A 26,108-nucleotide genomic window follows, 5' to 3' on the forward strand; every position below is an offset into this window, starting at 1 on the left:
GATTCCTATACATTTCTAGTCAAAAAATCTGACGTTTTGTGCACCCCCTTTGCTTTAGGCCGACCGAAAACATCCAAAAATTACACATTGCAGAGTTGATTAAGAACTGCTCTACATTGATAACTACTGAATGGATTATTCTAAAATACATACCAAGTGAAGTGACTGTGAATATCCTCTATATAATGTTCAAAAATAATTAGCCAGAAATATTAAAAAAAATAAGAGAAATAGGTACATCAATTAGAATAACAGTATAATTTACTGTTATGGGAAACTTCTAAAATACATTTTTTTTTTACTGTAAACATACCAAGTGAGGTATTAAATGATTTATGAGTAAATTACAAATAAATATATAATATAACATACTATACCATTTCCACTATTTGGGCGTTTAAAATATATTTGTAATCAGCTGACAAAGCCCTTTCTTTTCATACCCCACATGGTATGTTTTCAGTAAAAAAAATAGTATTTAGTAGTCTACTGTAACAGTTTATATTATTATTCAACTTGATGTACTTTTCTTATTTTTGGATATATTTGGTTATTTATTTTTAGACATAGTATAGAGAATAGTCGCAGTCATTTTGTATAAAAGTTGGACTAATCCATTCAGCCATTTTCAATTTAGAGCAGTTCCAATCCAACTCTGGATTGTCCAAATTTTGAAAGTATTCTAATAATTTGTTAGACCAAGTGGTGAACATGTTAAACTATGTTGTGTATTTGGAACCTACTCACTAAGCCCTTTCATTTGGTACCACACATGGTATGTTTAAAAGAAAAAAGTTTACAACTTTGTACTGCTGACTTTATGAGTTTTATGACGTCATATAAACTTATTCCACCACTTTATGAAGCGACAACATGCATTTTGATAATCAGTAGACCATGCTGATTCCAACAATACCACTTGTTGGTACGAGTATAAACCTTTTTAGTCCTACGAAAGTTGCTATTCTTCAACTTGGCCACTCCACTAGTACACATACACATTAAGACTGCGTCGCCCGTCCAGTGGCGCCTTGATTAGGGGAATTTTATAATAAAGCAATTAATTTATGTATACATTAATCAGCATATTAATATTGTTGTCCTACTTGTTCCCCAACTTTTGATCTTTGTCACATGTTTAGTTTCATAGTACGAAGTACCATTTCGTAAGTTTCGGCCCGGCCGAAAGGTTCGGCCGTTTTTTGGCCGAAACCGAAACTACAGCCGAAACATGATTTTTTGGCCGAAACTGGCCGAAACCGAAACCGAAACCGAACCTTCGGTCGGACACTAATTAGAAATAAGGTAAACAATCTTGATGTGTCTTTTAATTGAAAAACACATTTTACAAATAAGTTCGGCAAATGTGTAACAATTATGAATCTAATACGATCATTTATATTCTTCTGCTTTCATAAGTACATAATAGTTTTTGATTTTTAAAAAGCGTTTTTCAATTAAAAGACATGTCAAGATCGCTTACCTTCTTGCAAGTTCTTTCTAATGCTAAAAAAAAACGAACTATAATGCTGATTACTTATTATTAGTACAACATACACATATAAGTGTGACTGTGAACCACTTATGAGAGAGAGATGAGTAAGCTATCTTCGAATGTGAACCCATAATTTTTTTTTAATAAAAAGTGGAAAAAAATGAAAAATGTACAGGCTTGGGTGAGACTTGAACACACGGCCATTTGATCACTAGCCCAATGCTCTGCCATCTGATCTACCAAGACTTCACCCAAGCACAGCAAATATACATACAGTCGATTAGACCCGTCTGGCAAGTACCCTATTATTAGAGACCGTAAATGTACTAGTCAAGCGGGTTTACGGTCATTACTTCTGTCAATTACATTTGCTTATTCAAACATAGTTGTAAAACTCATTACAAGATGTGTCTTCACATACCGAGTTAAGGGCTTTCCAGATTTACAGTTAAACAGACGTCTGATTAAACTTAAAGTCCCTTCCACACGAGACAATTTAAATGAGAATCAAGATTAATCAGTCTATTAAATTATAGAACTCGATTAGTTTACGTTCCTCATAATGTATCTGTTACCAAGAAATCGGGCTTCAAATATAGTTTCTGTTTATTAACAGTTGGGACCTTGGATATTTTTAACATACCTATACAAAACTGCAATTATTTGTGACGTTTTCAACCAAAAGGTACCACATTGTCGGTTGTCGGTAAGGCTGATTTTAAATCGAAGCCATATGGAAATAGCGCCTTATTGACCACCGACAATAAGTACGCTCTTGGCTCAGAATGGCACATTTAAAGGCAAATAAAAAGGTACAAATAAGTCTAGGTACGCTATAAGCGTGTTTACAGAGCCTTGTTTACCAGATAACGCATGCGCAGTGAATCATTAGATCATTAATCATTGGCCGTGTTAGGTGTGTCTGACATAGCATGTACATGATGTAGAGATTGTACATGTACAGGCATAACAGGTCATATCTTGAGTTGCAACACGTTCGCTACAGCCAATAGGGAGTATTACTGCAATGTTTTGCCGCCAGAGCGCAGCACTAGCGCCTTTAGTAAACCATAGAGTAACTTACACATACCGTATCTTAAACTGTTTTTTGACAATTTTTCACAGACAATAAAATATGACATAATTATACATCAAGGCGATTTGTTTACAATGGGCCTACCCGGGACACGCGAAATCGAAACTCAGCTATCTCTTTATTAAATCCCACGATAATTAATTGAACCACCACACATATTTTTGAAAAGTTAATGCATTTTGCATTAGATAATTACTACCAACTAAAAAAAAAATCTAATGGATTTAATCTAATAAATGGCGCCGATGTATAAAGTCGGTGACGACTTAATTTGTATACTTTTAATTTTAGTTTTATTAAATATCATATAATATATACGCTTTGGTTATTTCACCAGTTGTGTGATAGAGGCTGTAGATTTATTGAACGTACCTGTAACAAAAACATACATACATATGCGTAACTAAATGGAAGATTCTGTTAATTAAGACATACGGTGAAATTGCGCTTACGGTGTACAGACTAACAGAACAAGGAACTCTATCTGTCAACCACATTTTATCAAAATATAAGAACAATGAAAAAACTACAATAAAAAGGCTGGTGACGTGTTCTCATGCTCATGCTGAGCTGTGCTCTGCTTTGCTCTGTTCTGTTCTTGCATATATCGTACTAGTATGGCCTGTGACGCCAATATTTGACATTTGTAGGTATCTTTCGCACTAGTAGGTATATATGGCGTGTGACGCCAATATCAAACATTTGCATCCATGGCACTAGTATGTTGTGACGGCAAAATGTTACACTTTTTTTTCGCCTAGCTCCCATCCGCAAACGAACTTGGTTACAAAAATATCCCAAATGGTTTTTGTATCCCTCCGCGGATCTCTGGCTGGTGGTTTATAGAGCTTGCCCTGTGACCGAATTAGCGCGCGCTGGAATGCGCTTCCGCCGCACCAAATATAAAATTTCACACACTTTTTAATTTTATTCCTAAACGGAGCTGCGCGGGCGCACGGAGCCGCGTATTCCTTGCAGGGATCGTTTTAATATAGGTTCAGCGGCGGTAGCACGGTCGCATTTTTATCGCTTGTCACCATGCCTGTCATTTTCTAACAAGTATGTAAGTGCGAAAGTGACGGTCATAGTGACAGGGGATAATTTTTTTTTATTAAAAATAGAATGGAACCATGCTGCGCCCGCAGGCCCCGTAGACAATATATCAATCGCTAACGCTCCGTAGCGAACGAAACGCAACTGTCACTGTCATTAGTGTGACAGAGAGATAGAGAAAGACAAAGCGATTCGGTGGCGAAGCGCAAGCGATTGTCAATTTGTCACCTTGGTTAGGCCGCCTGAGCAGTGTCGTATTTTATCCACACCAGCTGGTAAACGCTCTCTTGATTGTTCAAAAACTGATGAGAAAGTCGCATTTTATCCACATGTGTGGCAAAGTAATCTGATGCTAATTTTGAGTTGTTTCCATATGTCGGTTAGGTCAAAAAGTAGCCGAAAACACCTGGCACGATTTGTGCACAACCCCAAAGCCGCGCGGCTAGTTCAAATAAAAATTTAAATTGAATGACTCACATCACATGTCAAATAGGATTCATTCGGAGAATTCTCAAAGTAGTTATTTTCTGTCATGACAAGGATATGATCTAAATATCTGACATCACGCTGTCGTTGACTCCTCGATGACCAAAAGGACCGGTTTCCAAAAAGGTCAGTTCTTTTTTAATTTGCCGGAGCAATCGCTTTAAATTACGTGCAATCAGGAACGTTTATCTCCACGAGAATGTAAAATGAAAAAAAAAAAGCTGACGAAACTGCTAATATTAAGAATTACCACATATTTTGAGGCTGTTTTGGAATAAAAAAATATTAACATCACTTTTGTGGTGTTTCCGACATCTGGACAAATGTTTTTTCTTCTTTATTAAAGTTCTATTCATGCAATTAATCGAGTTTAATATTTTTTAACTGCTATGCCAAAAATGCCTTGTTTACAGCCAGAGTTCGGACTTATTCAGTACGTAGGTCACGGCATAAGTCTTGTAGAGTCTGTGCGGAAAGAGAAGAGTCGTGGAATGTATGGGGCCCAATACATTCCACGACTCTTCTCTTTCCGAACAGACTCTAGTAGTGTTCAAAACGATTTCTTATATTACTATGACGTCTATGACTATGAGAACTGATGGTGTGATGCAAAGGTTTAAATACTTTAAATGATCCAATATTTAAAATGAGTTTAAAACATATCTAAAGAGCCCCTGGGAGTGCAAAGATACTGGCAGCATTTCCTCGCTGAATCGCAACGCTTATTCGTTGAGCGAGGACGCTGCCAGCTCTGTTAGATTCTGTTTATTCCATAAATTTGAAGTAACGGCCGCTGTGAAACAGTTTACTTTATCTATAGACACAACCCTAGTTACCAGACCATGGCAATCCCGTCACCACATAGCCAGACGTGGCGCGTGGCTCACTCCGCAATTTAGTCGCGTCGCTACAGGTATTACATGCGGCTCACACCAATTGTGGTGTCTAGCCATAGTCGCGCACCGCTACGGAACAGACACATGCTCGCGCTCGCGCCACCTAGCGGTCATATCTGTCGTGATAGACGGGTTTTGTTTTAAGTGAACCTTCTGTACCTAGTACTATTATTTATTCTGTGACATAGCACATATTGACAATCTCATCTTGCAAGCCGGCGCGGAGCATAAACCTAGATACGTCGTCAATGCACTTTGAGCCATAAATTTTCGGATTAAAGGGCTATATTTCATTGCTCATTTAAACGTTTTGATAGTACTAGCGGTAGTTAGGGTTCCAATTTGCCAAGTTATCGGTATTTTATAGTGTCTAATTCGGGATAGTAAGAGTAAATAAAAATAACTTGTACCACTTTCCTCGGAGGAATCGCTGAATCCTGAGTCACAGGCTTTGTCCTAGTTCAGGAAACAGAGGCTTATAAGTTTTTTTTTTGTTTTGTTTCCTTTTTTTTGTAATTGTATAAGGCTGTAATACTTACTGTATTAGGTTTCAAGTAAATAAATAAAATAAAGATTATTTAAATAAAGATTATTTAAAGTAAATAGATGGATGGCACAATTTTCGCACGTGTTATAGATTAAACAGCCAAACGGTTTTAGGGAAATGTAATTTTCGTTATTCATAATTTGTTTGGTTTAGAAACGGGTAACTTTTCAGGATTGCCAACTAACCTAACCTGACCTATTTTTAGGACAACCTTACGAAATTCCTGAAAAGTTAACGGTTTCAGTTTTAGGACTAATGATATAATATGACAAACAATACATTATGACTTAAAACTTTATGTCAAACAAAGGGACCCCGTTGCGGTAACAGTTAAAGAATACCACCATAAATCGTAACAAAACACTTCATATTCAAAAATGAAAAATTAATTACCTGTAAGTACACTCTGCTGAAAAGAGTAAAAGATCACCATAGATATATATTTAATGGGTTAGTTCGACCCAGTTTATATCTTTATGGGCCTGGCTGGCGTGGCGTGACCGTGTGTATGTACAAGTGCTAATCGAGTAATCGCGCCGGTCAACGACCCAGCTTTATTACAATAGGTTTTCAGTCTTACTTAATTCATGTTGACTTGACTTGTTGACTGCAGAGAGTCAATTTATAGTACCTACTCATAATTAAATCTCATTAATAACTATATTTAATTCGCTAAACTTATTTTAGCTTGGTCTCTATTCCCAGCTGTCCCCGCCTTGGTTACGTGGGGCGGACACAGACGGGAAGGATTCCTTCCCAGATGGGAATACACCATAATATCAGTAACTTAGTGGATATATTTAACAGCAAACGTTCCTACGAAAATAGATATTTAAGTATAGCGCAGTGCATAAAGTGCCATTCTATGGAACTTGCTAACTATGTAAACAAAAGTCTCTAGTAAATTCATCATTCAGAGACAATTTCAATATGGCGGTTTGTTTACATAATTATGAAGTTCAAGACACTTTAGACAATAACATACCTAGAGGCAGGTATACAATGATATAATATACTTAACTATGTTTAATATAAGCTATGGTAGACAATAAAATCCTAGCGTGCGTAAGATATCGATTCGGCGCTCAGTCGCAGTGGCGCCCCACGTAAGCCTCGCAAACTATAAGATGAGGCGGATACGTACAGAGCTGAAAATTTCAGGGGAAATATTTGAATGAATTCATTTATAAAGGGGCCATGCACTTGCGATTAAAAAATACTCGATAATGGACTCCACTCGGGACTTAAAAGACTCGGAAGTTTTTTTAGCGCAGTCTCATAAAAACGAAAGGTTTCCTCGAATTTAGACTCAAAATGACATGTTGCTAGGCAGAGTGATGGCCGGTGGACTAAAATGTTAACAGAATGGTGGCCGCTTTCGGGTGAAAGAAGCGCCTGGCGTCCGTTGGCTCGTTGGGTGGACGACATCCAGAAGATTGCGGGTCACTTCTGGATGAGATTAGCTTAGGACCGTACGTGGCGTACTAGATGATAGGCCTATGCTCAGCAGTGGGCGATAAAGGGCTGATATGATGATGATGAGACTCAAAAGACTTGAGTTCCTACCAACAGTACCAATTACAAGGTAATACGGGAGCCGGCATACGTAACCACACTGACAGGTTGAAGAAATGGCTTACGGAGTTTGTGGCGAACAATTGTGCGGTTAACAATGTTTACTACAAGGTAAAACCACATGGCAACAGCAATTTTCTAGTCATATTTCCACAGAAGCGATAAGGAAATAGAATCAACATTCATATCAGCTCGCAGGGGCTGCGAGAAGTTAATTCATTCTATTCCTGTCCTGATATGAATGTTGATTCTATTTCCTTATCCGTTATCGCTTCTGTGGAAATATGACTAGAAAATTGCTGTTGCCATGTGGTTTTACCTTGTAGTAAACATTGTTAACCACACAATTGTTCGCCACAAACTCCGTAAGCCATTTCTTCAACCTGTCAGTGTGGTTACGTATGCCGGCTCCCGTATTACCTTGTAATTGGTACTGTTGGTAGGAACTCAAGTCTTTTGAGTCTCATCATCATCATATCAGCCCTTTATCGCCCACTGCAGAGCATAGGCCTATCATCTAGTACGCCACGTACGGTCCTAAGCTAATCTCATCCAGAAGTGACCCGCAATCTTCTGGATGTCGTCCACCCAACGAGCCAACGGACGCCAGGCGCTTCTTTCACCCGAAAGCGGCCACCATTCTGTTAACATTTTAGTCCACCGGCCATCACTCTGCCTAGCAACATGTCATTTTGAGTCTAAATTCGAGGAAACCTTTCGTTTTTATGAGACTGCGCTAAAAAAACTTCCGAGTCTTTTAAGTCCCGAGTGGAGTCCATTATCGAGTATTTTTTAATCGCAAGTGCATGGCCCCTTTATAAATGAATTCATTCAAATATTTCCCCTGAAATTTTCAGCTCTGTACGTATCCGCCTCATCTTATAGTTTGCGAGGCTTACGTGGGGCGCCACTGCGACTGAGCGCCGAATCGATATCTTACGCACGCTAGGATTTTATTGTCTACCATAGCTTATATTAAACATAGTTAAGTATATTATATCATGTGGCTGCGAGTCAGGGTTAAATAATTTTATGGCAAAAATTTCATTTTTGCATTTTCATTTTCTGCTGAACATGATAAAGTAGTAGTAGTAAAACACTTTATTGTACAAAATGAATTAAATGAAACATGAAAAAACACACATCATTTCTAAAAAGGCAAACTTATCCCTTTCAGGGATCTCCAGTATAAAATTGCCAAAAACAGGGAATAATATACCTAATTCCATTAGCATCATACAATCACCTAATGGACGCATTCAGATATAACCCGGCAAATTGTCTCGCAGACGGCATGTAAACTTTTTGGCGCCGCGCCCGCGCGTAACTCAAATAGTACCCCATGTCTGCGCAGTATATATAGATAGGGCCAATGACATTGGATCTATTGATGACATACTAGTTGGAACTTGGTAGAATTGGCAGTCCTTAGGGCCACCCCACATCTTGCGTCTTTCGAGCGTCGGCGTCGGTCAGCGCTATGGAAAATGACGTCGCTGCGCAGTTGCGTCGACGTCGCGTCGACGTTGCGTCGAGCAGGGCCATAGAGTTGTAGACGCCGACGAGACGCCGACGCTCGAAAGACGCTAGATGTGGAGTGGCCCTAACGGTTGTCGGATTTGATGAATATGAGCGACATTTGATGATGAATTTGGAATTTGAAGTCATTGATAAAATTACAAGTATCACAATAATAGTACCCATGTCTGTGCAGTATATATAGATAGGACCATTGACATTGGATCTATCGATGACATGCTAGTTGGAGAATTGGCAGTCCTTACAGTTGTCGGATTTGATGAATATGAGCGACATTTGATGATGAAGTCATTGATGAAAACTTGTGCTCACTCAGTTAATAAAGACGGTGAAAATCGGCAGTTTAAATTAAACGTCTTATTTTAGATATCTCTACTATAAAATAGCAGTAAATGCCGAAGAAAAGAAGAGGGATTTGGAAGCGGTAGACCTCGGTGGACTTTCTCTGATCACATCGGGGAAATCCTGAAGAAAGGCCAGGTTAAGAGCCAACAGGAGCTAAGATTTAAATATTTTAGGTAAATATACCCGTCTCGCTAACGGAAGCGGCTGCTAAAACTAGTGCGATAAGGACAAGGCGAAAAATCCTGCGTAAAAATCTCAAAAATCGAGGTTTCGTACTCGACTGTTTCCTTCTCCAAAACTTAACCAATCGTAACCAAATTTGGAAATCTAAATTATTATGACATTATCTGTGTCGGACCGTTTTGCTTTTTTGACTAATTGATGTCAGTTTTGAATAGCACGCCTCTCATTGCGGCATAGTCAATTAGGCCATTTTGGCCATTTTTGAAGGGCTCTAGCGCCTTAAAAACAAAAATATCAAAAAAAGCAAAACGGTCCGACAGAGATATTGACAATATTAATCTGTGTTGAAAAAATCATTGCTCTAGCTTCAAAACCCACGGAGGAAACAGTCGAGTACGTTTGTATGGAGAAATGACCACTCCTGTTGGCTCTTAATAGGCGGGGGAAGAAAAAATTTTGCTTGCATTAATTCGTACAGTTTCGAAAGCTTTTTCAAATCAATATTTAGGGTTTACAGATGCCCACGATACGATTATCTCCAGTACCGTAATTGAGCTCTTCATGAAATTAATGACCCTAGGGTCAATATCTAGAACACTATACAGACTAAGTCATACAGTCGGGATAATGTATCAATTATATGTCTTAAGTTAGTTCATGATTAATAACAAAGAAATCCCGAGAGTTTCCTGTGAGCTGTGTACAGTAATCTATAGTTTTTTTTTAAATAATCGATATAAATGTAACTTAAAAATTCCTACACAATTCGAAAATTTGATGATTAGGTCATAATATTAATCTCAATTGATATGGAAATTTGCACCACACGGATACCGTGAGATCTATTTATTATGATTTTTTATTTTTTATTTTATGCTTAAAAAATATGTTTATTCATCCTACACTCGAAAATTTTATATTTCTACAATTATCTGTTTATTTAACACGTGTTATCAAAAAAATATTGGAATAATAACAAGTGCTTTGCGAGAAATCAAAATAAATAACAAATAATTTGAGACCAATACTTTTAAAATTGCTACGCTCAAAATAGCTACGTTCAAAAAGCCTAATGACAATACTTTGAAAGTCAATATCAATAAAAAAAAACGTCACCTTTCTCACTTATTTGACCCTGACCTGACTGTCCCTGACATATCCCATCCATACAAGTGTCAAGAGTGACGTTCCTTCAAAAACGTCACTTTTGTCACTTGTTTGACACTGCCATAGCCCATCCATACATGTCAAAAGTGACGTTTCTTCAAAAACGTCACTTTTGTCACTTGTTTGACACCGACATATCCCATCCATACAAGTGTCAAAAGTGACGTTTCTTAAAAAAACGTCACCTTTCTCACTTGTTTGACCCTGATATATCCCATCCATACAAGTGTCAAGTGACGTTTCTAAAAAAAACGTCACTTTAGTCACTTGTTTGACACTGACATATCCCATCCATACAAGTGTCAAAAGTGACGTTTTTATTTGAAGAAACGTCACTTTTGACAGTTCATGAACGACCAAAAATCGTGATGTTAAATAAAATTATCAGTTTCGTACGGTAGTCCCGACGCTAGCCCAATGCGGATTGGGGACTTCACATACACCTTTGAATTTCTTCGCGGTACGGTAGACTTTTTAAACTTAGGTCAGCTAAACGTGGGACACATGTCGTTACAAGTTTCGCAATTTATACATTTTAAACTTAGGTCAACTGGACGTAGGAAAAAAGGTCGTTAGTATTTTCGTGCACTAGCAGACATTTAATTGCTGGTGACTGTACGCGTACGCTCGTATAAAACGCTACTCTGTAACCGCCCTAAGATACCTTCATTCTATCCAATCCGTTGCTTTGCGGCCGTGCGGCCTTGAGGTATCGCCATCGCTTCCACTCCCGCCCCGCGCCGATCATTTAAATAATTTAACGATAGCCATTTTTACAATTGTGACAAAAGCTCATTGTATTAATAGGAGATTCTTTGACGTTGTGATAACATTAATTACAGGCTGTATGGTGCATTAAAAAAATATACTGTAGAATTAATGCGCGTGGGGTAAAATACGTTATAATTGTTTAAAAAATAGTAAAAATAAAATCCCCTGGTTTTTTATTTTATTAGATTGAGTAGAATAATTGGCGTAACAATATAGTGGAAAATCACCAAGTGTTTAATTAATGTTGTATTATAATTATTTATTTCAAACATTTTTATTGCTCGTGACGTATGCACCACTAAAAAAGTGGTGCATATTTTACTTACAGTGTAAAATATTTAGTTATGCCTTTTGAACAAAAAATCGCTACTGTAGAATTTGATGTTTACATCTTTTTAAAAACTAAATTTTTAAAAAATTTTTTTCCAAAAATCTCAATATATTTTTTAGAGATTACTTTACACATACATTCACAAAATAGTGTTCTATTATATTCCAAACACAAATATACTGTAGGATATAATGTGATGCTCTCGAACAATTTAAAGTTTAGTAACCGGCCTATAAGAGCACCCTAAACCGGCGAGCGTGTACGAGAAATGTTATGAAAGTGAAGGAAGCGAAAGAGGTATGTCAGGATCGTAGTAAGTGAAAATCCGTGGTCTCTGCCTACCCCGGCTACCCCTCCGGGAAATAGGCGTGATTATATGTATGTATGTAAATGCCGCATTTGCTATATACGGTTTTTTTGTTGCAATGCTACGTTAGCTAGGCAATGGCCTTATTTGATGATGGCTGTATTTGAAAGTACGATGTTCCTATTTGAGTGCTTGAATTGTATTCGTATTATCCGTTTAGCAGTTTTTCTATTTCAGCACGTTTTAATAACCGTCTCGCTTTCGTTATGACATCTTGACTTGTCGGGGGCGTATTGCAACTGTTACCCACTTTAAACTATAGTTCAAAAGACTGAAAGGATGATGCAAGCCCATGTCCTCATTTACATACACAAAGCAAAACCGTAAAAACTCAGAGTGCCTACCGCGAACCACGTCCGACGTGTTGCCTCCCTGTCACACTTACGTACGAATTTACAAGTGCGACAGAAAGGCAACACGTCAGACGTGGTTCGCGGTAGACGCTCTGAGCACTTTCAATTAGTCTTCCTTTATTTGTTTTTCTTTGTTGAAATGCATTTCGTTTTCACCCACGACAGTGCGGAGACGGTAAATGTTTTCAGATTCATTTCTAAAATGGATCGCGCTGTACATGCGATTTTATGTACCTAACCACCCAGTTGTGACAACTGGTAACATATCAGTTCTGTTACCACTCGGGTAACAACTACCATACCAAGGTCTTTTTTTTCTTTGCGGCCATCTTTGCGAGCATCTTTTATGAATGTATAGTGATCTGATAGAACAATCTCTTTTTTTCGATAAGGGCTTCTGTGAGAACTGTTCAGGTTTTCTTCGAAATTTCATAATTTTAATTAGCATTCTTGGGTAACAACTTGGTGGTAACCGGAGGAAATAACCCATTTTAATGCGTTAGATATCGCTGTTGTATTTAATTTATCAAGGTGTTTTCAATTTTAAAACTGAGGGCGAGCTAGCGGACCCCCTAACAGACACCGTTAAAGGCTTGGCCAAACACAGAGCGCGACGCAGTGCACATGCTAACAGTTTACCGACGTCAAACAGACTGCGTCCCGCCGCGTCGCGCTGGGTCACATCAGTCGGATCGGACGTTAGGCAGCGAGCGGTAGCGCGCGGCCGCGCCGCGTTCCCGCGCGGCCGCGGCGCGTTCGCGCACGCGATGAGGGCGTGTTGAGAGCGCGGTCCGCGCGCGCCCTGTTTGAACAGGCATCACGCGGCGCTGCGTCGCGCTCTGTGTTTGGCCAAGCCTTAAAAGATTAAGGACCAGTTGCACCAACCACATTTGACAGACTGATCAACATCACTCGGCGGAGAACTATGAAAATTCCCATACAATAAAATTTTACGAATGCTTTAACGGTAACAGGCGGTTTGGTGCAACCGACCCTAAGTACCTATAGTGTGTCTTTTGTGACTTAAACCGTTTACCTTTCCAGGGAACAAAGGAATTCTTTGTGAATGATTTACACCATTTATAGCCATTTTAGCAGGTGAAAGACACGCCATGTTAATTACACGAATACCTAGTAACACAAATAATTGTGGGAATAACTGTCTTACACCAGTTTTATAATATTAATTATGCGAAAATAGATGGTTCTTTTTATTCCGTCTCGAACGGAAAAAAAATATAAATTCATCGACAAAGCAACGATTGCTTCCGTTCCAGCAATCAAAAGCAAATGTTTTTTTTCCTACGATTGATAATCTAAGAAATATACGCTCGCGGACAGAATAGCCCCTATGACGGAATTAGCCACATTGTCCTTAATTAAATACATTCTACAGTCTTAGCTTTGGTTCGTAACAGAATTGTGTTAATACAACATTCTCCTTATGCTATAACGTGGAGTGTATATATTATATTCCTATACGTACACATTATGACTTCGCCTGTACGCGTAATAAGCACTCACGATAGTATAAATATTTACTAACCGTCTATCCGAGCCCACCTGAGGTCGTTTCCTGACTCATAAAAACCTAACCAATTACCTACTTTCTATATTCCTGTACCTGTAGTCGAAGTCGCCCTACAGTCGAAGAATTGAATTTCCTACCCGTACCTTGTCACAGTGACAATCAATATGAAACTCTCAATGGACATCATACTATTGTCACTGTGAGAAGGTACGAAACCGGAAAAGTGCGAGTCGGAGTGAGTAGATGAGAAATGCGTGGTAGAGAGGGGGGGGGGGGGGGGGAGGAGGATGGGGTATTGATTAATCATGATTGGACAGTAATTGTGTTTCTCACGTAGGCGTTTTGAGAAAGGTTTCTAATTTAACAGCTATTGTGTTCTTCACAAAAGTGGAAGCTGTAACGAAGTTGACTTTATACTTTATATATGTATCAACTGTGCGTTTCTCCAGAAACTTCCCGCCTCGCACATCTAAACTATTGAATTAACTGTCGCCTGCGGTATTTTCGTACCGATACGACCTTCAAACCTTCAAGAAAAGAGCGTACTCCCATCTTAAATCCCGGCAACGCACTAACAACCCTTCTGGTGTTGCGGGTGTCCGTGGGCGGCGGTAATCGCTTACCACCAGTTCATCCGTCTACTAGTTCGCCTCCTTTATCATAAAAAAAAGAAAAGAAAGCATGTAACCTTGTATCTTAACGATATTAGTTACAGTAGCAGACAAAGGAGCCATATTTGGGTCAGCGCGCAATAACCCGCAAGGAAGGACGGCCCCGCGTTTGGGCGCCAAAAATATCGATCGGTAGGGTAGGCTGCAGGGATGTCTTTGCACTGCCTCTGCCCAGTGTAAACAGTGTGGCTACCACCAGTTTGGCACTGACATACACGCTAGCGTGAACGTAACTTACTTTCTATGCATCTCGCTCGTACTGACATATTAGTGCGGCGACACGTATAGAAATTAAATCACGTAGACGTTGACGTATATGTCTGTGTTGACACTGTCAGTGACTCATGGTACGGGACAGTGCCCTGTTTATCAAAAGCTTGTAACTTGTAATACAAGTGGAAGTCCCTTTTTGACAGCTTTTGTTAGAAAGGAAAGGGGCTTCCACTTGTATTACAAGTTACAAGCTTTTGATGAACAGGGCACAGGTCTCAGTTAAGTAACAATGGCTAAGTAAGTAAAATTAGTCGTTTTTTAAAAAGGCGTTCTTAGACTATTCAACAAAACTTTTTTTTTTAACACAACTCAAGTCTAGACGTTTTAACACAGAACCCATTTGGATATTGATATACCTCATGGAAACAATTTAGAGGAACGCAAAAAGAAAAGGTTTAATTAGTTAGTGACTTAATTTTGAAATTCCGTTTTTAGGTGCTGGCCAGTAATTAAACCTTTTTTTTGCGTTCTACTAAATTTGTCCATGAGTAAATTACTCGTAAATATGCCCATAATATTATTTAGTCCCTAGTTTTGAAAAACTATTAGTAATAAAAGGTTAAATAAATACTAAGCCGCTTGTAGGTATTATAGTCCAGGATATTTTTAGGTCAACAAAGCCTGTTGAATAAGAAAGCAGCTTACTGTTATATCGGCTTGAGTTTCCGTGACGCATTTGCGCAGAATAAGCTTTTAAACTGAGCTGATATACTGTACTTGTAGTTAGCAGTTTAGGGTTTGATTTTGGAGTCTGCCCTTGCAAATATGTTCTTTTTTCCTACTATAGTCACGTATATTCTTCAACTTGATATTTGGCGTTTCATTTGATTGTACCCAACGTTGGGCGCCAAAGTTAATTATCGATCGTCAACCGTCGTGTTTCCCTATTAGCATACATTGCGGGTTCCGTGTCAGAGATCGAGTTTTTACCCTGAAAACCTTTTTGAATGAACTCCTCTATCGTTGTTACTGACGTTATTTTGCTCAGTTGTGGGTAGTTTTATACTATATAGATTTGATGATGTACTTTATAGTAACCGATAATAGAAATCAACTTATTGCAATAAAGTTCTAACCAGTAGCAGGCGTGTCTCACTCCGAGATTTCGTCGCTTTGCTACAGGTAGCTAAAAGTACATCCGTTCGGCCCCAATTTTGGGGAAAGCCATAAGCCGCGTGTGGAGCTGTCGCCACCTAGCGGCCATATCTGTGCTGATCGTAACAGACGCGTTTTGTTAGAGAGTGAGTCTTCTGTACTTAGTACTATTATTTATTCTGTAACAGTAGGCACTCTGTATTACAATCCGGCACACCCAGTAATCCGGTAACTAGCGACTCAAGTGACCTATACTCTACAATCCGGCAGTTTACACAACCTGATTACAGAGCGGTTGCATTTGATGTGTAGAATTTGTTTTCTATATCTAAAACCTTTAAACGAGCAATTCTTGTATAATTATTTATTTATTTATACATATATATATTTCGGGGATCACTGAAACGGCTCTAACGATTTCGATGAAATTTTTTCGGGTTTTCGGGGGCAAAAACTCGATCTAGCTAGGTATCTCTGGGAAAACGCGCATGTCGCCCAGATATTAAAGCTTTTATTTCCCACAAAAAATCAAAATCCAATATTCCGAAATAAAAAACAGGTGCCGGATTAACGAGCGCCTACTGTATATGAGTGGTGTAAATGAGTACTTTTACACCATATCTCTCCCAACATTATTACCTATACAATCAAGTCAACAACCCTTCTCACTTGTCGATTGATAAATTAAAAAAAATGCAACGTTGACACCAATAGGTACATTACACGAATAGCATTGTATAGCGGTATGCCCCTGAATTCCATCCTTCCCGACCCTCCCCCGTCAATAATAAATGTCCCCCGAAACATGCCACTATAAAAACCTCTCCCCTATTAAGCGGAGTTTTTCCTCTATTCTTCATCGTAATATAAACCCTAATCTATTATAAATAAATGTCTATTTGCTCTGGCTTGGCGTGGGTGTTATTTAGTATGCTCAAAACATGGGAAGGGTGTCTCAAGTAGTGGATTTTTATTTTATTAGGAAGTCTAACGGAACACTAATTGAGATGAAATTACTAAGCAATTAAGAGCACAGCCTTAAAATAAATAATCAAATGGTTTATTATGTATTAGTACAGTAAAACGATCCAGGGGAATGTGCTAAATTGTATACTTAGCAGCCAAATGGGATCACTATGGATTATATTATACCATCTGGCCCCAATTTCACCACGGTGACAGGTGCGCCAATTGTAAAACATCACTATTGCTGACTTCACAGGCATCCATGGGCTACGGTTACTTACCGCTTACCATCGGGTGGGCCGTATTCCTGTTTGCCACCATCATTGTATTATTTAAGAAAAAAATTATTATATCGGAAAAAAACAGATTATATCTCTTGCGAAGTTTCTGACAATTGTCACAAGATTTAAAAGAATTTTCGGTAATTCTTGACAGGAAATGAGTTCTGGGGGCTCAGCACGGTTCCATTTTTATCGACTATCACTATGCCCGTCACTTTCGCACTTACATACTTGTTAGAACGTGACAGGCATGGTGATAAACGATAAAAATACGACCGTGCTACTAGGGCTGTGTCGGAATTTCGTGACAATTGTCGTGTTTCTTGTGACAATTGTCATAAACTTCGCAAGAGAAATATCTGTTTTTTTTTACAATACAATGATGGTGGCAAACAGAAACAGGAATACGGCCCGCCCAATGGTAAGCGGTAGTCGTAGCTCATCATCATCAATTGTCGCACCTGTCACCGTTGATAACCGTTGTGAAGTAATGGACGATGATGATTATATTACCTGAGTGCGGCCGGCGTGGCAAAAATGTGACTTTTTGCGGCCGTTTACCTACATCACACAATCTCATAATAAATATTTAACACATCCACCGCTGAGCTACGGTCGTAGCGCTACGTCGTAGCTGATAACATGGATTTCCCGGTATGCAGCGGAAATGCTTCGTAGAGGCAAAACGACAACGTGTACTCTCGTGATTAACGCTAAATGGGTTAAAGGTTCCGTGACACAGACGCGTTTTCCGCGCGGATTTATATGTAAAAGCGGCGCGCCCCGCTCACTCCCCGGCCGGAAAACGCGCCTGTGTGACGGAACCTTAAAAAAAATCATACAACTAAATGTGTAACAGCCGGCAGGCTGTGCCTTTTTCGCACACACATACGTAGCCATATGTAGTCACATTTCGAGTGCGCCGACCTATCGACCGCGCGATAATTGCCGTAATCACCGAGATTTCTGGCCCCACTTACAAATTGCTTTATCTTTATACGGCCGTTATCTGCGGTAAAACAATAGGTTTGGTTTCTTTTATACGATTACATAGTTGCCTGTGCTAATAACGTTCTTTTATACAGTCAGCAGCAATAGTTGCTAAGCGGGCGAGGTGTTCAAAATGATCGTGACGCGACTTTATTGTTAAGAGAATGATAATTGAGAGCGCGTCAAGGTAATTTTGAACACCTCGGCCGTTTAGCAACTTCTGCTGCTAACTGTACTAGCTAGTATAACATTCTTCTTCATTCTTAATGAAGAACACACATAATTGTTCTTCATTAAGAATGACACACACACATTAACTATACACATCACTACATAGTATAAAACAAAGTGGCTTCCCGCTGTCTGTCTGTCCCTATGTATGCTTAGATCTTTAAAACTACGAAACGGATTTTAATGCGGTTTTTTTATAGATAGAGAGATTCAAGAGGAAGGTTTATGTATAATTTGTTAACCCGTGCGAAGCCGGGGCGGGTCGCTAGTTATGTGATAAAGAAAACCTTTGTAATCGCATTTTGGATCATAAAAGCCAGTTTGCTTAACAGTAAAGAAAAACATCGTGTGGAAACCCGTAATAGGAACAGAATTAAGAATTGCATTTCAAATTCCCATACGCAATGACCCACTTCCATTGCTCCCGAGTACAACGACTGTCTTGTCCCAAAACACAACGCCATTCCGCGAATCTGCAAGCGGGACCTCATTTCAAAAGAAAGCCCTCTGAGGTCGTCGACCTCAAGTACCGTCGAGCTGACACTTCATAACCCTTATCGTAAACACATAAAGCTCATTTTTGGTCAGTTAAGTGTTGCTGTTAGTCAAGTCGCCATCATATAATATCAGACCAGCCAAGGTGCTCACAAATATCAAACACGCCTCTATTGTCAAGGTGTTAGAGTGCGTGTTCAGATATTTCTGAGCATCTCGGCCGCTCCGATATATCTGACGGCGGCGACTGTATAGTCGAGCATTGATAAACATAATTGGTATAATGAGACTAATTTTTGAATGGCGTCAGAGATGAGTCAGGCCTCTGTTATGTTATGGTGTGTTCATTTGGAGTTATGGACATGGTGGTTATATGAACTCTTGTTCAAATAATTGACTGTCTAAGCAAGAAGATTCAATCTTCGCATTCAATATATCTTGCTCGCTCGTACTCGCGTATTAGTGCGAGCGAGATATATGTATAGATAGAAAGTAAATTACGTAGACGTTAGCGTATGTCAGTTTTGACACTGTCAGTGACTCATGGTACGGGAACAGGTTATACCGTAAGTAACTAAGTAATTATAGGTAGCCGCCGGTAAGTCTAGACTCTATGGCGATTATTTTTCGTATTGGGGCTGAAATAACGTGACTTTTATGACCTTGCCAGGTTTAATATTTTCTTCATATTGCTTTTGCCTGGCATTAGTTTAATGGCTCGGGGTAAAAAGTAATTTATTTTAATGTTTGCATGCAAATCTTTATTGGCATCTGGCCAAGTCATTATATGTATGTATTAAAAATTAGAGATATCTTATTGATACGGTTTTAACACCCCCTGGCACTGAATAAAATAACCGACTTGGTTTCACATTACATCTCTAAACTTTTCTGTAGTAGAAGAATTCCGTTGCGAAACTTGCATCTTTTTATATGAAATGTTTTTGATGGGATTTATTTTACGGGTAAGCATCTTTCATCAAATGGCCTGAAATATTATTTAAACTTATAAAACAAAGCGGTTTAAGTGATTTAAGGTTGACTGACCCCATGCGTTGTTAGGCATGACCAATAAATCTAATCTACTGGTGGAACATTTCTAGAGACTGAGCGTTAGCTAGTGTTATCTAAGTGATCTACAATCGAGTTACTATAATCGTAAAGCTGGATTAAACAGTAAAACAAAATCATTAAAATGAAATATTTTTATATCAGTGACAACCCTCCAAAGTTATTTACATTTTAAATTGACACATGTCATGTCATTCAACAGGATCTACTTGCTAGGGTTGAAACATACAGATTTTTGGACTAACAAAATGTATCTCACAAACGGTTAGTAATATTAAGGTGATTAATATGTGAAAAAAAAAGTACGTATCCTAAACAATTCCCCGTTTGCGTAAAAGTCCTTCGTTGTGTTCCACTTGATATATTGCAAGTATTTTTCTGGAATATCACGACTTGATCTTGTACAGTGCACACTCGTAACGCAAAGCGTAAGTGCAAAACGGGTCATGTAGCATGGAAAAATTCATACAAAATGACCCTATTCCATTGCTCTCGAGAAGTGCGTGTTCAGAAATAAACCGCTTCGCGCATTATCATGCCTCATTTACATTTGAATGGGACCTAGTACCTTAACCTAGGCCTAGGGCCTGTCGCCCCCGCAGTTCAACGGCCCGTGAGTCACTGGGCGTAGGTTCATGCTAGACCTGTTGAGGGGTTAGGAATCGAAGTTATGATGATAACTTGATAACCTCCTCCTATTTTTGAAGTCGGTTAAAAATTGTTGAATATTAGGCTTTTTCAAGTCGAGTACCGGTGCCTACTGATAAATCCGCTACTTAACGCTAGATGTCGACTACTTCAGGGGGTGGATCAACTATTTCTTGTTGTTATTCTGTCCGGTCAGCCAAGAGACAATAGTAGCATAGTTCGTTAGAAGACATTGTACACCACCTTCTGACACGCTTGGTAGACGACCCTCAATGGAAAGGGGTTATAAGTATATATCACAAAAAAGCGTGTTTGGTGAATGTAAATGCCTAAAAATCAGGTTTTAAAGAGTGACCCAGGAGAACGTAACCATGGCAACGGGTGACAAGTAAAAGTTGATTCACCCGAAATAACGTACGTTACGTTTTGGTAAGAAAACTGATGTACATGGAGTTGGCACTCTGTGCTTACTTATTACTCTATGATTCTGACTATAGATAGATGAAACTGTAACATTTGCAGCCGTGTATTTTAGGGTTCCGTACCCAAAAAGTAACAACGGGACCCTATTACTAAGACTCCGCTGTCCGTCCGTCGGCCTGTCTGTCTGTCCGTCCGACAGTTGAAATTTTCACAGATGAAATATTTCTGTTGCCGCTTTAACAACAAATACTAAAAAGTACGCAACCCTAGATGGACGAGTCCGAGTCGCACTTGTTTTTTTGTAAGACATCTTAAGTATGTGATAGATAAATCGTTTATTTCAGTTTTGAGAGCAGGCATATATGTCGAAGAACCAAGTAAAGCTGTATCACTAACTAGGTCTGCCATTAGAACACTAGCTAAACGACCTAAACGTCACAGGCAGTGCCAGGCAAAATTGTATGTGACAAGTTGACAACACTGTCAGGCACTGCACAGGTGGGTTCCGGATGCGGCGTTCCGCAGGACGCGTCCAATTGGGGCCGCGGCGGAACTCGCAAGATGGCGGGTAACGTTCCTAATTCAAATTTCGAAGTTCGATAACGATTTTGATTTCGAGTGGTATTTGAGTGAGAGATGCGGAAGCGAACGGACGTGTAATTTGATGACAACAATAGGGTACTAGTCAAAATCAGTTTCTTTTTTAGAACTGTCAAAACGATTTGCTAATATGGATTTTATTTTATATGAAACATTACATCGTGACGTCACGGTCAACTCACCTACTTTTTATATTTCTATCCGATTTATTAAATAAGACTTGTGCTTAAAAATAACTGCTATCTATGTTTTTCTAATAATTTTCAGGTGCTTTATTTCATGCATGGTGTGAAATAATTTATTTGAAATACAGTCAAATACCCTATTTAAGATTTTGTGATATAGACATAAGATTTCATGTTGTCTAATCGATTTTAATACTAATTGATTATAAGATAAGACTATTTGATTGTATGTATGTTTTTTCATTCATTTGTTCGTTACGTTCGATGATCCGCTATATTCGCTATAATAAAGTTAAATAGCCTGTGATCTTAAACTTGATAGTATAAATTAACAAATCCTTTTTATTCTTACTCGTAATACATATTAAATACTATACTATAACGTTTACATAATAGCGTGTCATAACGGTACAGTTGTCATTAGTAGTTAAACAATGAGTTCTCACAGGTGGTATAATTAGTTTAAACTGTTAGTGTGGAGCTGTAACATATACATTAATACGACAATGTTTAGAGTCCCTCTAAGCTAATTTTGTACAAACTTGAATAGAACAAGTGAGTGAGTGGCATTATAAACGTCATACAAATTTGACATGAATTATGACTTTGCCACATTTTGCCACGCAGAGTTGGCTTGATGCGACTCTATATTCTTTTTTTATTTAAGAGAAAAAATCTGGTCCATTCAAGGGCCATTCTACAAAAATCTCATTCCCTGGCCATTATACAGGTTGAGGGTCAATCTATAGCAATATCATTCCCCTGGCTATACCTATTCGCAAATTCCCAGGAGATTCCTCACTCCTCAGTAGGGTTTGCTCCCGGTACTGAGTTTGTATGGCGAGAACCGGGAGGTTCTCGCCATACAAACTCAGTACCGGGAGCAAACCCTACTCCTCAGCAGTTGAGGTTGTAGTGAGATCTGGGGCTTTACGAATTACCGCCCGTGGTTTGGCTAAAGTTTTACGTATTGCCTTGGCATGGAAGTGAGATTATCTCCTCGCGTAGCGGGAAGAAAATCCCACTTACGGGCCTAGGGTGAAATAAAGTATATAAATAACTTACCCTGTAGCTTTTCCCTGTTATCAGTCCGAAGGATGTCTTCTTGGCACCATGCACAATCTGAAAAAAAAAAGTTATGTTAAGCCATAGAGAAAAAAATACATAGAGTGCTCACTTCATACATTAGTTTTAGTACCAAAAAGACTATTAGCATCTAGCATCGAGTAGCGGAACTATCAGTACTGCTACTTGACAATAGATGTAGCACCGACCGGAAAGTCTTATCTCAAGAGCATAAGACTTTCCGGTCGGTGGCTACATCTATTGTCAAGTAGCAGTACTGATAGTTCCGCTACTCGATGCTAGATGTAGACACTGAAATTAATAGTCTGAACTGATGTATGGAGTGAGCACTCTTGTCTTATTATATTTCTCTATGGTTAAGCTAGGGGCAGGAATGCTTAAAATGATCACTATGGAATATATATAATATCGAATCTACACAGACAGATTGTACATACATATTTGTACCTACAATTTAAATACATTCTTTTCTATTCTCGCTAAGTCTTTAATAAAGATAAGATATCTCGGAGACCGAGCTTTGCTCGAAAAACATATTAAAACTAAACTGCGCGTTTTTCCAGAGATAATACCTAGCTAGATCGATGTTTCGCGCTCGAAACGCATCTAGCAAATTTCATCGAAATCGTTAGAGCCGTTTCCGAGATACAAGAATTGCTCGTTGAAAGGTATAAGATATAGGTGCAAACATCGCTCTCTCTATATATATGTAATGTACTAATGTATGAGAACATATGACGTAACTCCATATAATCTACAGTCCACTACGGAATATAAACATTACTAGCAGTAACTACATCAATCCACACGCTAAGTAAATACGAATGAGATCACTCACAAAACCTAAATCCGTTGCTAAGTGTACAGAATACGCGACTTGTTGCAACCTATACCATATGGTGTCAAAGAAAAATACACCTAATCATAATAACCTACAGTCTAATTTAGATTGAAGATTGCTTCATTATAACATGTTACAGCTTTATACGGAAGTGGTCTCTATGCGTGTGTAGATAAGGGTTAGTGTTGTGTGCGGTTGGAGATGTATTAACTGAAATAGCTGGCAAGGTCGCCGTCAATGGGCGTAGGCTAGTGGGTACATGTGGCGAATTAGGCGGATTAGGGTTAGGTCACTGTTCGGTTCAGTGAAATGAGCGAGGGCATGTTTCGTGAAAGTTTACGCTAGTAAGTAACATGCTTGAAGTACTAATGTGTGTGTGTGTACTGTGTGTAGATAAGGAATAGTGTTGTGTGCGGTTGGACGCTAATAAGTAGAGATGCCCCGAATAGTGGTTTTGGCCGAATACCGAATATTCGGCATGACATGCGAACATTTTGAGTCACAATTATTTTGAAAACTGATCGCTAACAAAGCTCAACGTTACCTAAGATGTATTTTTGTTGGACAGCATTAATGAATAGAGTCAAACAAAACAGACTCATGATAAAAATAAAATGTTTTTTAATCAACAAATGCTCAAAAAAGGGTCTTCGTATTTAACAACTTTCCAAGAACACATTCTAAATATACCTACATAGTTTTTGGTTATTTTTATTGTGAAATTTTTCTTTTTAAGTAGGTGCAACAGATATTCGGTATTCGGCCGAATAGTAGGCAACATTCGGCCGAATGCATTCGGCAAAGTGGCCGAATAGGCCGAATACCGAATAGTTGCCGAATATTCGTGGCATCTCTACTAATAAGTTATACATAATTACAAACTTGAAGTACCTACGGGTTATAACCGCGCGTATGGTGACCGTTCTAAGCCCATTATAAACGCGTTGCCGTAACTGTTGCTCGCTCTTGCTAGTATGATAACCATACGCTCGCTCTTTCTGACGAGTCTGGCTCTCGCGAATAAAACGCGGGTACTATAAGGGGATGAAACGCGGATGCTACGGGGATTATAGACGGATGCTATGGGGATGATACGCAGTTACTACGGGCACTAAACCCGTTATGTACGGATATGAAAAAATGTGGACACGGTGTAGTGGGCATAGTTACATTCCGTGCCTGATACGTTCACAGCACGGTCATGGTATGATACGGTGCGCTAACGCTAACTAACGCCCTTTCATAACTGCGCTACCCTTTCTCACTAGGGCCACAGAATTATTCTACGCATTGCGTTGTCATCAACTGTACGATTATTTCTCTCACCACGCACTATGCCATAAAATACGATACAAGTTTAACCCAACGCAGTCAATAAGCTATTAATACATCGCCTATACTTATAGTTAACAGTTGACAATAGGTCTGGAAACGGCAGCGAGCGCCATTAAATGTATATTTAGAATCTACGGACATTGGATTGTTTATGCCGATGTCTTTGGGTGGTCGTGAATTCACAACACACCACAGGTTTTATAAAGTACCTGAGGCAGGCGTGTCTCACTCCGCGATTTCGTCGCTTTGCTACAGGTAGCTAAAAGTGCATCCGTTCGGCCCCAATTTTGGGGAAAGCCATAATCAATCGTAGGAAAAAACCCATTTGCTTTTGATTGCTGAAACTAAAAACAATCGCTGCTTTGTCGATGAATTTATAAATTTTATTCGTTGTTCTAGAAAAACGCTAATGGACGGTATAATCCCATTACTAGCGACCCGCCCCGGCGTCGCAAGGGTTAACAAATTATACATAAACCTTCCTCTTGAATCACTCTATCCGCATCAAAATCCGTTGCGTCATTTTAAAGATCTAAGCATACATAGGGACAGGCAGCGACAAGCGACGTTGTTTTATACTATGTATAGTGATACGTATGTTATCTGTACAAATTTAGTCAGAAAAATCAATTTAGCAATTTGATTGTAAACTTGATCTATTTCGCTACACAAGTAAGGTCAGGCATTGAATCTGTCAATCTGCATGCTCTGATAACTTCCATACAATGGTCAGTACGAACAGTTTATACATACGGATGTATGACAAGGACGGTCATTATAGTGACACGAGACGAGTTGAGGTGTCATCATTTCTATTTTAAACTAATGATTCTATGAAAGGCCTAGGTGATATCCTGTTTTTAAAAAGATTGTAATTCGTGTAATCTTTTTAAGCCAGTCCAGTCACAACGCCGAAGTTTTAAGGTTTCGTCACACAGGCACGTTTTATATGTAAACTAGCGACCCGCCCCGGCTTCGCACGGGTTAAAAAATTATACCTACATAAACCTTCCTCTTGAATCACTCTATCTATTAAAAAAACCGCATCAAAATCCGTTACGTAGTTTTAAAGATCTAAGCATACATACAGACAGACAGCGTGAAGCAACTTTGTTTTATACTATGTAGTGAAGCGGCGCGCCCCGCTCACGCGCCGCCCGGAAAACGCGCCAGTGTGACGAA

General features: G+C 39.0%; 1 protein-coding gene across 1 annotated transcript in view; it reads right to left on the bottom strand.

Moving 5' to 3' along the window:
• The window catches only part of LOC134659622 (protein hu-li tai shao), a 98,370-nt gene that overhangs the window by 58,127 nt on the left and 14,135 nt on the right, over positions 1 to 26,108 (bottom strand). Inside the window, exon 2 of the mRNA XM_063515304.1 lies at positions 22,730 to 22,786. The gene's annotated coding sequence lies outside the window, so the exon portion shown is untranslated. The remainder of the gene's footprint in view (positions 1 to 22,729; positions 22,787 to 26,108) is intronic.

Source organism: Cydia amplana, chromosome 25 (assembly GCF_948474715.1).
Source record: "Cydia amplana chromosome 25, ilCydAmpl1.1, whole genome shotgun sequence".
Classification (NCBI taxonomy): domain Eukaryota; kingdom Metazoa; phylum Arthropoda; class Insecta; order Lepidoptera; family Tortricidae; genus Cydia; species Cydia amplana.